This window comes from Ascaphus truei, unplaced genomic scaffold (genome assembly GCF_040206685.1).
Source record: "Ascaphus truei isolate aAscTru1 unplaced genomic scaffold, aAscTru1.hap1 HAP1_SCAFFOLD_903, whole genome shotgun sequence".
In the NCBI taxonomy this organism is placed as follows: domain Eukaryota; kingdom Metazoa; phylum Chordata; class Amphibia; order Anura; family Ascaphidae; genus Ascaphus; species Ascaphus truei.
Window position 1 is genome coordinate 94,930 of NW_027457242.1, and position 11,825 is coordinate 106,754.

Consider the following 11,825-nt stretch of genomic DNA (forward strand, 5'->3'; position numbering starts at 1 on the left):
ATCAGGTCATGGGAATAAGTGATTTGGACATAAAAGTAACATTTCGGAAGTGTGGACAACTAATACATCTTGTAGATTGCCTTTACAGTGTGATGTCATTGATTCAGTAGATTGTGTGCAGACCAGGACTGCAGTACAGTGTCACTCACATGGATGACTTGCGTGGTAGAAGCTCAAGAACAAGGATGTCAAACTCCAGTCCTCGAGGGCAGCAAACAGGCCAGGTTTTCAGGATATCCCTACTGAAAACCTGGCCTGTTTGGGACCCTCGAGGACTGGAGTTTGACATGCATGCTCTAGAAGGAGCACAGCTGTGGGTGGGAGGTGGATTTGCTTTGCATCAAATGGTTTGGAGCAAGGTTTATTGTATGTATTATCATAATAACAATGCAATGCTTAACTTTTATTTCAGGAGGGATGACTGCAGAACAGAAGTGAATATTGAAGCCATGTGTTCCTTTTCTTGCAAAAGAGAAAATTTGAAGGACAGTTGAAGAGAAGGAAAATTACTACACAGAGACAGATAAGCAATGTGTATATTTCTCATTTACCATTTAGTATTTGTCGTTTTATTGACTCCACACAATCCGGCTGCTACGGGTTTCACATTGAATATTTTCATCTCTACTCTACCCCTTCCTGTGATCTGAACCATGCAAGTTTTCGTTGATTCAATACATCATGAGTAGAGTGTGGCTACAGTATGAAGTAAAGACCCAAGGACCACATCTACTACCATTCATAACAAGAACATGTGCAGTAGCGCACAGCTGCAGTTCTATGTGATTGTTATGAAAGGTTGAGGTGGTTCAATTCTATGAATCTGGAGTGGGATGGATCCTGTTTGCATCATATGGTTTCATCTAGGCCAGTAGATTATATAACTCTCAGTACAGGTTACACATGGCATCAGTATTAGTGATTTAAAGAGGAGGAAAGCTTCAATGTGGAGAACAAAGCCAAGTAATGTTGAAGTTACTCCTTTTACCATTTACTTGGTCAGTCTGTACTGTCTACTCTCCACACAGCTGCTAAGGATCTTCCATTTTAAATACTTTCACCTCCTATTCTGCACTGCTTTGCTGCCCATTATTCAGAGATGCGTTCCAGTCATGTTTAGCACTCTGAATCTCTCTGCAGTCATTGGTTCAGCACATCATGGGTAGAGCATGGCTACAGATACAGCAAGCTATTATTATTTTACCGGCTGATCACCCATAATATTGCATTAAAACATAGAATATCACTTAATTTCCAAAAGATTCAGTGATGCTGATAATGCAGAATCTCACAACATTTCCCATCATAATGCCATAATGCACAAGTGGGAGAAATAATCCTTGCTATATCTGTACATTGTGTGACGTATTACCTCAATGACCGATGAGAGCAAGTACATCTTCTGTATAGAGCGGCTGTGTTATGATGCAGTTATTGATCATCATTGACATAATCACAAGAATCTTATGCAAAGGGAAATTGTCCGCAGCGAAGTGAGATTTCAGCCCCCAAACGTCTGTAATATTAATGCAATGTCTTACTTTTGTTGCAGTGAACACTGAAGAGACGGATCTACTACAACACTGTACAGGATGAGCATACGCTACAAGCAGCAAAATGATCTTGCAGTTGACAGTATGTTGTTCTGGTAATGTGCACAATTATTATTTATGGGCTACACACCACAGTGCTGGACATATTCTGTTAACTTCAACTCTACTCCTAACATGGAGATGTCTTCCTGGTGTTACTGATTCAGTACATCATATGCACAGTGTGGTTATGATATGATGGATTGATTTAATGAACCCACCAACCAATGATGACATCTGCATCATCTTCTGTAAAGTGCAGCTACAGCATGATATTATCAGCATTTGGTGCGGTATAATCAGAGGTATCTATGTGCTTTTGTGCCTGTTTTAAGTCCTCCAGCTTAACGCCCCTACACCTCCCACTACACAGGCATACTTACTTATGCATACACTGACATCTGGCATACCTACACACACCCCAGGGCCACTTCCTTCCCCTGATGTCAGGGAGAGGATGGGCATGCAGAGTGCAGTAAGTCTCCACGTTACTCTGGCCAACAGTCTTGGCCTACCTCCAGCATCTGTCACCCACAACATCTGTTCCCTCCTTGTAAAGTGCTGAACTATCTCACCTGGGTCAGTGCTATAGCTGATCACAGTGCCCGATCAGGATGTCACTGTGACAGGCAGCAGTGCAGATTGACCGGTCAATCAATGCAGTGCCGCAACATATGCACTAAATGAGATTTCCGTGCCCCCAGTCAGGTTACTCCCTGGGCAGTGACCCTGCTCACACCCTCCCCTAGTTCCACCTCTGATCACAATTATCTCTCTTGGAGAGTGTAGCAAATTGGAGTTGGGGGAATCTCACCTCTGCCATGCATGGTCACAATCTGGGCACAGGACCCAAATAGTGGGCAATGTGGCACTTCTTACAGTAGAGAATAAGTAACTTTATTCTTTACTTGTGTATTAAGGACCTTATTTGCATTAAATTCAGTCCACATGGGACCAAGACTTTCTGGCTTACTGAACAAAGTGGAATTGTTTCGTAGAGGGTGGAGAATTGTATTTTATCTGAAATTACCCCCTCTGCACAAAATACAAACAATTATACCCATACAAGTACCTTGTGGAAGTTGTTGCCCTCTATCTTCCTGTGGTCTCTCCCTGTTTCTCACCGTGCCTCCTCCCATTTCCTTGCACCTGTGCGTCTCCGCATATATCCCTATACTCAGAGCCGGCTCCGGTCAGTGACATGGGATGCCCAAATATGAGCATACCCATATATGGGCATCCATGCCACTGACCGGAGCCCGCTCTGTTGCGGATATGGAGAGAGACTGGGAGATTTACATCCCCTTATAATTCATATGGTGCATAGTACCGGCACGTATTGTTTTACCGGTACTGTGTACCTTCCTACTTTCACACTGGTACAGTATATGCTGCAGTGGGACTGAGAGGGATATATTGGTAACACATAGTCATTGTTGGGGGAATTCAATCCATTTTGAAAATAGTAATGAAATGTTTTTTACTTTTCTTTTTTTTCAGTAATGAAGAATGAAACATTTCTGTTAAAATTGAATTGGAGGTGAACTGGATTCATCATCAACTCTGCACCAGTGTGAATTGATGTTCTTTAATGTTCTGATAAGGTACATGCAACATCTCTTCCTCAACCCCTGCACCACTCTCTGCCTCTTGCCTCTCTCTCTCCACCTCCCTGCTAAGCGTATTAACCCATCTAATGTAATCCACATTCCATGTCTCACTTTACTCTTCACTTCTCACGTGCCCTCTGGAATGACTGCTCTCTGACTAACAAGGTCTATTTGTACATGACCTCTTCTGCTCTCATCATCCACCACCTCTCATTCCCCTCACCCCTGTCCTACTCGATACCTCAGCTTAATTGAACTCTCTCCTCTGACATCTACCCTTATCTCTAACCTCTCCTCACTTTCTGCTTAAACTAACTATCTTGTTAACTTTTACAATGCTATCATCTCCTCCTCCTCCCTCCTCCTCCTCCCTCCTCCATCATATATATGCCCCTTCTAGGCTCTGACACACTCATCCCTGTAAGGCCATGATTATCATGGGCACATGCTTGGTCATCCACAGTGCGTGCGAGCGATGCAGAGCCGCCTCGGACCTCAGTGCAGGGATTGCTGCATAACCCCAGCATCTGTCACCCACAAACAATACACACACTAATACTCCCCACAATACACACTATAATACCTCCTCAATACTAATCTCCCCAATAATATTATAGCTCCAAACACAATATACACAACACCCTTACACAAGATACACAATCTAGTACTCTCCTCTGCACCTCTACACACAATATAATACTCCCACACACACAATATACACACTACCCTCCTACCCCCATAAAATACAACCAATAATACACACACACTTTGTGGATGTTGGGACCAGCTCCCGGCATGCACCAGTGAAAGAGAGAGGCCCGCAGAAGCTCGGAAGAACTCCCTCCATCCGTGCCTTCCTCCGTTTCACATCTTCTCCCTGTCTCTCTCCCTCCCTTTCCTTGCATCTCCCTGCGTCTTTACGTATACCCAGTCAGTGACGGCTCTGGTCACGTGATGCCTTAATATGGGCTTATCCATATATGTTCATCCACGTCACTAATGTGATGCCCGCACTGTTGCGGAGCTGGTACTTACGACGGGCACTTATTGTTTTATCAGTACTGCGTACCTGACTCTACCGGCCTACTTTCAACACTAGTACAATATGTGCTTCACTACGAGTGAGTGGGGAATATTGGCATCACACAGTCACTGTTGAATATGCCATTCAATCCATTTTGAAAATAGTAATGCAATGTGGTTTTGTTTTGTTTGCTTTTTGCAGTAATGAAGAATGGAAAAGTTATATTAAAATTAAATTGGAGGGGGACTAGATTCAGCATTTCATCATGAACTCTGCACTTGTGAGAATTTAACTTCTTGAATACCCTGACAGGTACACGCAACATTAAGACTATAATCTGCTGTGCAAGCTTTCGTGCTATACCTCCCCCTCAGGTTTTGATTTATACATTTGCTCCCTCAATTCATGTCCTCTAATATTTGAAAGCTCTCTCCTAGCATTTTCTCTTTACCACAGAACGTCATCCCAATGTAACCTCTCTCTTGTTCTTTCTGCTGGCTGTTTCCTCACTCCTCTGTTAAACTTTTCTAATTTCTCTAACTTCCACACTCCTGCTTTTATCCACATGTTCTCCTCTTTCCTTCCCCTACCTTTGCATGTGTCTACACACTGCACCATTTGTACAGACCTCTATTGCAGCTATTTCTGCACTGCTCAATGAAAAGCACTCTTTAATATCCTATTCTCTGTGCCCCCTCTCTCTGCGCCCCCTCTTTTGGCGCCTCCTCTCTCTGCGCCCCCTCTCTCTGCGCCTATCTGTCTCATTCTCTCTACGTCCCTCTCTCTCTACATAGAGCTATCTCTGTCTCTCTCTACACCTATCTCTGTGTCTCCTTCTATGTTTGCTGATGTGTGGGATATCTCTTATAATCTTGAACCTGCTCATATACACATCGGGCCTCCCTGCTAAGAGTGTTAACCTATCTAATGTAATCCACATTCCTTTCCTTACTTTTCTCTTCCCTTCTCCTATGCCATCTGGAATGTCCGTTCTCTGACTAACAAGGCTCTAGTTGTACATGACCTCTTCTGCTCTCATCATTCACAATCAGTCATTCCCCTCACCCCATCTTACCTGTCCCACTGATTTGCCTCTGCTTAATTAAACTCTCCTCTGACATCTACTCTAACCTCTCTGCTCTCTCTCTCTTTCCGCTTAAACTAACAATCTTATTAACTCTTACAATGCTATCCTCCTATCTATATGCCCCCTCTAGGCTCTGACACACTTGTCCCTCTAGCCCACACCCTTGGCTAAATTCCCAAACATGTTCATCACACTTCCACTCGCTGTTCTTAATGCCTATGAAGGAAATCACACAATTGATATTTGATTTTTCTACAGTAAAAATGTCTCCAGTCCTGTATAAAGCTGCTCTCTGGGGCCAAACCACACTACTTTTTTTTCACATTCATCAACACTCAAATTTAATTTACGCTGTCTTTTTTTCCCTGTATTTGACTCCCTCCACTAACCTTCTCCTCACACTTGCCATCCTTCCTTCACTTCTCCTCAAGCATTTGACTACTTCAGAGGCAAGGTGGATGCCACCCACAAGGAGATTCCTTCTGTCCCTTCCCCCTTCTCTCCTTCTACCTAATTCTCCTTCTGCATTTGACTCCTTTTCTTCTCTTACAGAGCTGGAAGCTAATCATCTTCTCTTCTCCCTCTACCACATGCCCTCTAGATCGTATCCCCTCACACCTTACTGCATCTCTTAGTCCCCACTCTCACCCACATCTTCAATTCCTCCCTATTCTCTGGCTCTTTACCCTCTTACTTTAAGCCTGTAGTGGTCACCCTTTTCTCAGAAACAACCTACACCCTATGTGCCTTACTAACTACCGCCCTGTATCCCTCCTGCTGTTTGTCTCCTAATTGCTAGAATGTCAACATTCTTAAATCACATTCCCTCCTGGATCCTTTACAACCTGCCTTTCGTACAGCTCGTTCTACAGACTGTGCTTAAAGCAAATTCCCAAGGTCACTTTTCCCTACTAATCCTACTTGATCTATCTGCTGCGTTTGATGCTCTCAATCACTCTCCTCCTTCATATTCTAAACTCTCTCTTGGTATCCGTAACACAGTTCTATCCTGGTTTTCATCATAACTTTCCTGTCACACATTCTCCATCTCTGTTGCTAACATGTCTTCGTCTTCTATTGATCTGTCTGTGGGTATACATCGGGGCTCTGTTCTGAGATCTCTCTTTCTCTCTACATACTATCATTTGGTGACCTCATCAACTCTTTGTGACAATCCTATAAATAACAAATACAAATATCAGGTCATGGGAATAAGTGATTTGGACATAAAAGTAACATTTCGGAAGTGTGGACAACTAATACATCTTGTAGATTGCCTTTACAGTGTGATGTCATTGATTCAGTAGATTGTGTGCAGACCAGGACTGCAGTACAGTGTCACTCACATGGATGACTTGCGTGGTAGAAGCTCAAGAACAAGGATGTCAAACTCCAGTCCTCGAGGGCAGCAAACAGGCCAGGTTTTCAGGATATCCCTACTGAAAACCTGGCCTGTTTGGGACCCTCGAGGACTGGAGTTTGACATGCATGCTCTAGAAGGAGCACAGCTGTGGGTGGGAGGTGGATTTGCTTTGCATCAAATGGTTTGGAGCAAGGTTTATTGTATGTATTATCATAATAACAATGCAATGCTTAACTTTTATTTCAGGAGGGATGACTGCAGAACAGAAGTGAATATTGAAGCCATGTGTTCCTTTTCTTGCAAAAGAGAAAATTTGAAGGACAGTTGAAGAGAAGGAAAATTACTACACAGAGACAGATAAGCAATGTGTATATTTCTCATTTACCATTTAGTATTTGTCGTTTTATTGACTCCACACAATCCGGCTGCTACGGGTTTCACATTGAATATTTTCATCTCTACTCTACCCCTTCCTGTGATCTGAACCATGCAAGTTTTCGTTGATTCAATACATCATGAGTAGAGTGTGGCTACAGTATGAAGTAAAGACCCAAGGACCACATCTACTACCATTCATAACAAGAACATGTGCAGTAGCGCACAGCTGCAGTTCTATGTGATTGTTATGAAAGGTTGAGGTGGTTCAATTCTATGAATCTGGAGTGGGATGGATCCTGTTTGCATCATATGGTTTCATCTAGGCCAGTAGATTATATAACTCTCAGTACAGGTTACACATGGCATCAGTATTAGTGATTTAAAGAGGAGGAAAGCTTCAATGTGGAGAACAAAGCCAAGTAATGTTGAAGTTACTCCTTTTACCATTTACTTGGTCAGTCTGTACTGTCTACTCTCCACACAGCTGCTAAGGATCTTCCATTTTAAATACTTTCACCTCCTATTCTGCACTGCTTTGCTGCCCATTATTCAGAGATGCGTTCCAGTCATGTTTAGCACTCTGAATCTCTCTGCAGTCATTGGTTCAGCACATCATGGGTAGAGCATGGCTACAGATACAGCAAGCTATTATTATTTTACCGGCTGATCACCCATAATATTGCATTAAAACATAGAATATCACTTAATTTCCAAAAGATTCAGTGATGCTGATAATGCAGAATCTCACAACATTTCCCATCATAATGCCATAATGCACAAGTGGGAGAAATAATCCTTGCTATATCTGTACATTGTGTGACGTATTACCTCAATGACCGATGAGAGCAAGTACATCTTCTGTATAGAGCGGCTGTGTTATGATGCAGTTATTGATCATCATTGACATAATCACAAGAATCTTATGCAAAGGGAAATTGTCCGCAGCGAAGTGAGATTTCAGCCCCCAAACGTCTGTAATATTAATGCAATGTCTTACTTTTGTTGCAGTGAACACTGAAGAGACGGATCTACTACAACACTACAGGATGAGCATACGCTACAAGCAGCAAAATGATCTTGCAGTTGACAGTATGTTGTTCTGGTAATGTGCACAATTATTATTTATGGGCTACACACCACAGTGCTGGACATATTCTGTTAACTTCAACTCTACTCCTAACATGGAGATGTCTTCCTGGTGTTACTGATTCAGTACATCATATGCACAGTGTGGTTATGATATGATGGATTGATTTAATGAACCCACCAACCAATGATGACATCTGCATCATCTTCTGTAAAGTGCAGCTACAGCATGATATTATCAGCATTTGGTGCGGTATAATCAGAGGTATCTATGTGCTTTTGTGCCTGTTTTAAGTCCTCCAGCTTAACGCCCCTACACCTCCCACTACACAGGCATACTTACTTATGCATACACTGACATCTGGCATACCTACACACACCCCAGGGCCACTTCCTTCCCCTGATGTCAGGGAGAGGATGGGCATGCAGAGTGCAGTAAGTCTCCACGTTACTCTGGCCAACAGTCTTGGCCTACCTCCAGCATCTGTCACCCACAACATCTGTTCCCTCCTTGTAAAGTGCTGAACTATCTCACCTGGGTCAGTGCTATAGCTGATCACAGTGCCCGATCAGGATGTCACTGTGACAGGCAGCAGTGCAGATTGACCGGTCAATCAATGCAGTGCCGCAACATATGCACTAAATGAGATTTCCGTGCCCCCAGTCAGGTTACTCCCTGGGCAGTGACCCTGCTCACACCCTCCCCTAGTTCCACCTCTGATCACAATTATCTCTCTTGGAGAGTGTAGCAAATTGGAGTTGGGGGAATCTCACCTCTGCCATGCATGGTCACAATCTGGGCACAGGACCCAAATAGTGGGCAATGTGGCACTTCTTACAGTAGAGAATAAGTAACTTTATTCTTTACTTGTGTATTAAGGACCTTATTTGCATTAAATTCAGTCCACATGGGACCAAGACTTTCTGGCTTACTGAACAAAGTGGAATTGTTTCGTAGAGGGTGGAGAATTGTATTTTATCTGAAATTACCCCCTCTGCACAAAATACAAACAATTATACCCATACAAGTACCTTGTGGAAGTTGTTGCCCTCTATCTTCCTGTGGTCTCTCCCTGTTTCTCACCGTGCCTCCTCCCATTTCCTTGCACCTGTGCGTCTCCGCATATATCCCTATACTCAGAGCCGGCTCCGGTCAGTGACATGGGATGCCCAAATATGAGCATACCCATATATGGGCATCCATGCCACTGACCGGAGCCCGCTCTGTTGCGGATATGGAGAGAGACTGGGAGATTTACATCCCCTTATAATTCATATGGTGCATAGTACCGGCACGTATTGTTTTACCGGTACTGTGTACCTTCCTACTTTCACACTGGTACAGTATATGCTGCAGTGGGACTGAGAGGGATATATTGGTAACACATAGTCATTGTTGGGGGAATTCAATCCATTTTGAAAATAGTAATGAAATGTTTTTTACTTTTCTTTTTTTTCAGTAATGAAGAATGAAACATTTCTGTTAAAATTGAATTGGAGGTGAACTGGATTCATCATCAACTCTGCACCAGTGTGAATTGATGTTCTTTAATGTTCTGATAAGGTACATGCAACATCTCTTCCTCAACCCCTGCACCACTCTCTGCCTCTTGCCTCTCTCTCTCCACCTCCCTGCTAAGCGTATTAACCCATCTAATGTAATCCACATTCCATGTCTCACTTTACTCTTCACTTCTCACGTGCCCTCTGGAATGACTGCTCTCTGACTAACAAGGTCTATTTGTACATGACCTCTTCTGCTCTCATCATCCACCACCTCTCATTCCCCTCACCCCTGTCCTACTCGATACCTCAGCTTAATTGAACTCTCTCCTCTGACATCTACCCTTATCTCTAACCTCTCCTCACTTTCTGCTTAAACTAACTATCTTGTTAACTTTTACAATGCTATCATCTCCTCCTCCTCCCTCCTCCTCCTCCCTCCTCCATCATATATATGCCCCTTCTAGGCTCTGACACACTCATCCCTGTAAGGCCATGATTATCATGGGCACATGCTTGGTCATCCACAGTGCGTGCGAGCGATGCAGAGCCGCCTCGGACCTCAGTGCAGGGATTGCTGCATACCCCCAGCATCTGTCACCCACAAACAATACACACACTAATACTCCCCACAATACACACTATAATACCTCCTCAATACTAATCTCCCCAATAATATTATAGCTCCAAACACAATATACACAACACCCTTACACAAGATACACAATCTAGTACTCTCCTCTGCACCTCTACACACAATATAATACTCCCACACACACAATATACACACTACCCTCCTACCCCCATAAAATACAACCAATAATACACACACACTTTGTGGATGTTGGGACCAGCTCCCGGCATGCACCAGTGAAAGAGAGAGGCCCGCAGAAGCTCGGAAGAACTCCCTCCATCCGTGCCTTCCTCCGTTTCACATCTTCTCCCTGTCTCTCTCCCTCCCTTTCCTTGCATCTCCCTGCGTCTTTACGTATACCCAGTCAGTGACGGCTCTGGTCACGTGATGCCTTAATATGGGCTTATCCATATATGTTCATCCACGTCACTAATGTGATGCCCGCACTGTTGCGGAGCTGGTACTTACGACGGGCACTTATTGTTTTATCAGTACTGCGTACCTGACTCTACCGGCCTACTTTCAACACTAGTACAATATGTGCTTCACTACGAGTGAGTGGGGAATATTGGCATCACACAGTCACTGTTGAATATGCCATTCAATCCATTTTGAAAATAGTAATGCAATGTGGTTTTGTTTTGTTTGCTTTTTGCAGTAATGAAGAATGGAAAAGTTATATTAAAATTAAATTGGAGGGGGACTAGATTCAGCATTTCATCATGAACTCTGCACTTGTGAGAATTTAACTTCTTGAATACCCTGACAGGTACACGCAACATTAAGACTATAATCTGCTGTGCAAGCTTTCGTGCTATACCTCCCCCTCAGGTTTTGATTTATACATTTGCTCCCTCAATTCATGTCCTCTAATATTTGAAAGCTCTCTCCTAGCATTTTCTCTTTACCACAGAACGTCATCCCAATGTAACCTCTCTCTTGTTCTTTCTGCTGGCTGTTTCCTCACTCCTCTGTTAAACTTTTCTAATTTCTCTAACTTCCACACTCCTGCTTTTATCCACATGTTCTCCTCTTTCCTTCCCCTACCTTTGCATGTGTCTACACACTGCACCATTTGTACAGACCTCTATTGCAGCTATTTCTGCACTGCTCAATGAAAAGCACTCTTTAATATCCTATTCTCTGTGCCCCCTCTCTCTGCACCCCCTCTTTTGGCGCCTCCTCTCTCTGCGCCCCCTCTCTCTGCGCCTATCTGTCTCATTCTCTCTACGTCCCTCTCTCTCTACATAGAGCTATCTCTGTCTCTCTACACCTATCTCTGTGTCTCCTTCTATGTTTGCTGATGTGTGGGATATCTCTTATAATCTTGAACCTGCTCATATACACATCGGGCCTCCCTGCCTCTGCCTCCCTGCTAAGAGTGTTAACCTATCTAATGTAATCCACATTCCTTTCCTTACTTTTCTCTTCCCTTCTCCTATGCCATCTGGAATGTCCGTTCTCTGACTAACAAGGCTCTAGTTGTACATGACCTCTTCTGCTCTCATCATTCACAATCAGTCATTCCCCTCACCCCATCTTACCTGT

The 11,825-nt window shown here is 43.5% G+C and overlaps 1 long non-coding RNA gene across 1 annotated transcript; it reads left to right on the forward strand.

Annotated features, from left to right (window-relative positions):
* Positions 1 to 4,436: 4,436 nt before the first annotated feature.
* Positions 4,437 to 10,992, forward strand: LOC142486489 (uncharacterized). Its single transcript, XR_012798983.1, has 5 exons — positions 4,437 to 4,538; positions 6,923 to 7,044; positions 8,063 to 8,156; positions 9,601 to 9,704; positions 10,936 to 10,992. It is a non-coding gene; the product is annotated as an uncharacterized LOC142486489 (long non-coding RNA).
* Positions 10,993 to 11,825: the final 833 nt, after the last annotated feature.